The following is a 3,395-nucleotide window of genomic DNA, read 5'->3' on the forward strand; positions in this document are numbered from 1 at the left end:
CTTAAACGTCCATCGACAGAGGAACGGATAAAGAAGACGTACATATACACAATGGAATATTACTCAACCATTAAAAAGAATGAAATAATGCCACTTGCAGCAAGATGGGTGGACCTGGAGATTATCATACTGAGTAAAGTAAATCAGACAAAGACAAATATCATATGATATTGCTTATATGTGGAATCTTAAAAAAAACGATACACATGAACTTATTGACAAAACAGAAACAGACTTACAGACTTAGAGAATGAACTTATGGTTACTGGGGGTGGGGGGAGGGATAGATTGGGAGTTTGGGACTGACACGTACACACTGCTATATTTAAAATAGATAGCGGCCGGGCCCGGCCCGGCGCTTCACTCGCGCTGCAGACCCTGCCTTGAGTGCGCAGCTCTCCGGCCCGCGTGAACGCTTCCCCCAGACACCACCACCCTTTGGAATGGCCAGCAGGGGACCTGCCTACGGCCTGAGCCGGGAGGTGCAGCAGAAGATTGAGAAGCAATACGACGCAGACCTGGAGCAGATCCTGATCCAATGGACCACCGCCCAGTGCCGCAAGGATGTGGGCCGGCCCCAGCCTGGGCGCGAGAACTTCCAGAACTGACTCAAGGATGGCACGGTGCTGTGTGAGCTCATTAATGGGCTGTACCCCGAGGGGCAGGCCCCAGTGAGGAAGATCCAGTCCTCCGCCATGGCCTTCAAGCAGATGGAGCAGATCTCCCAGTTCCTGCAAGCAGCCGAGCGCTACGGCATCAACACCACTGACATCTTCCAGACTGTGGACCTCTGGGAAGGAAAGAACATGGCCTGTGTGCAGCGGACACTGCTGAACCTGGGTGGGCTGGCGGTAGCCCAGAGCAATGGGCTCTTCTCTGGAGATCCCAACTGGTTTCCCAAGAAATCCAAGGAGAACCCTCGGAACTTCTCAGACGACCAGCTGCAGGAGGGCAAGAATGTGATTGGGTTACAGATGGGGACCAACCGCGGGGCATCTCAGGCAGGCATAACCGGCTACGGGATGCCACGCCAGATCCTCTGATCCCACCCACAGCCCTGCCCCCGCCTGCCATGAATGGTTAATATATATATATGTGTGTGTATATATATATATTTTAGCAGTGACATTCCCTGAGAGCCCCTGGAGCTCTCACACTCCCCTCTGCCAGGGTTGGGGCCTGGCCTGTCTCCTCTGAGGGTGCCTGACAGTGGCCTCCCCACCGTGCTTACTAATACATTCCCTTCTCCAAATCCACCAAAATTGGACCAACTGGCCTCTTTTCCCCAGGACCAAAATTAGGGGGGCATCACCCCCTCTCCCCACCATACCTCTTCTCTTTCTCTCTGGCCTCTCTTCCCCTGAGCCCTGTGCCCTAATCCATTCCTTGGTTGGGAGTCAGGGATGCTGCCTAACGGCCTTCTCCCCACAAGTACGCCTCGCCCACAGCTGTGGCTGCAGGGACTTAATTTATAGGGAGGGGTCTGTGGCGGCTGCTCCCCCAGCCCCAGCTGGACTGCACTCACCACGCTCCTGAGGCAGCCTGCCCTGGCAGAGGCCTTCAGGCCTCTCATTTTACATTCCCCTCTCTGTGGCTAAGGGGTGGAGGTGAGGGAACCGGGGAGGGAAGGCTGCCCACCATGGGCTGGGGCTTGAAGAATCTGAGTTTGCTGATTTAAATAAAGAATCTGTCTTTTTTTTTTAACAAAAATTAAATTAAAAAATAAAATAAAATAGATAACCGACAAGGACCTAGTGTAAAATAAATAAATAAATCATAAAAAAGGAAGAAAATAAAATAAGGTATCATGTTTTACAACAACATTTTAAAATCAAATATGATTAGATGGCAAGATTTATACTCCAAATATTATAATAGGACGTTGAGAGAAATTAAGGAAGGCTTAAAGGAGGTACATGCCATCTCCATGGACTGGAAGACTCAACTTGAAAACCTCTTATTCTCTCCAAAGTGATAGAGACTCACTACCATCCTGGTCAAAATCCCAGCAGGTTTTTATCCCCGCTGTGTGTGTGACTATAACAAGCTGATTCTAAAATATTTTTTGTTGTGGTAAAATATATATAACAAAATTTACCATTTTAACTGTTTTAAAGTATACAATTCAGTGGCATTAAGTACACTTGCAATGGTGTTTGGATAGATTCTTGACTGCTCAGGCTAGCCTGACCTCACCATCAGGACCCAAGCACTCCCTTAAAGGAGACTCTGGATTTTAGCAAAGGGGTGCAGTGGGTGTATCTAGAAAGCAACCAGTCTGGGACAAATGTATCTATCTAATCTCATCCAGGCTTCTGTCTAGGAATAAACAATGCTCTGCATCATGGTTAGCTTTAGTTTTTCCCTTTAAGCTGACTGTTGGAAGCACTTCACCACTATGTTCTTTTTTTTCTCACTTTTTTATTTAGGAATATTTCAAACACATCGAAGAGTTGACAGTATTGCATAATGAACATCTAGATTCCACCCACCTAGATTTAACAATTTGCAACATTTTGCACAACAATTTTTAACATCAGCTTTCTTTATGCTCTCACCCATCCTCTCATTGTGATTGTGTTTGTCGACACCCGCTTTTTTCCTCCTAGACCATTGGAAAATAAGTTCAGGCATCAAGACGCTTCACCTTAAAATGCTTCAGTATGAATTTCCTAAGAATAAGAACTTTCTCCTACAAAACTTTAATACCCCAAGTGAGAAAAAATATTTTTTATATAGTAGTGTATATATGTCGATCCCATTCTCCCAATTCTTCACACACCCCCCTTTCCCCCTTGGTGTCCGTATGTTCGTTCTCTATGTCTGTGTCGCTATTTCTGCTTTGCTAATAGGTTCATCTGTACTATTTTTCTAGATTCCACATATGAGCGTTAATATACGTTATTCGTTTTTCTCTTGCTGACTTACTTCACTCTGTATGACAGTCTCTAGGTCCATCCACGTCTCTGCAAATGATGGAGCCTCAGTTCTTACAAAGGGGTTTCCCTGGAGACTCCTGACAAGTACCATCAATTCTGTCTAATATGAACGACAATCCTTTCTAGTACCAAACATATTCCTAACAATACAGTATTGACACTGTCTCTACCCAGCACAATGTGTATCATATTGAAAAGTACCCCTCCCGATATTAGAAGTAATTGGCAGCCCCTATAACCCAGAGCCTGCTGAAATTATTCACACTTGCAATCCTAAAGGTGTTTAGCCTGCCTGCTGACCCTGCCTCGCCCATTCCTTCCCCCGGGAACCACAATAAAAACTCTTGCCCATATTATACCCTTGTTCTCTCTGCCTCCTGGCTAACCCGCCTGCTTCCCATGTGGCCCTGCATGGTGAGGCACGCCCCCTCCTCTGGGAATTGTGAGAAACCGTCT

General features: G+C 46.5%; 1 pseudogene; it reads left to right on the forward strand.

The window, feature by feature from the left end:
* The first annotated feature begins 425 nt into the window (after positions 1-425).
* Positions 426-1,062, forward strand: LOC132428216 (transgelin-2 pseudogene; annotated as a pseudogene).
* Positions 1,063-3,395: the final 2,333 nt, after the last annotated feature.

The sequence above is a fragment of the Delphinus delphis genome, chromosome 7, assembly GCF_949987515.2.
Source record: "Delphinus delphis chromosome 7, mDelDel1.2, whole genome shotgun sequence".
Lineage (NCBI taxonomy): Eukaryota > Metazoa > Chordata > Mammalia > Artiodactyla > Delphinidae > Delphinus > Delphinus delphis.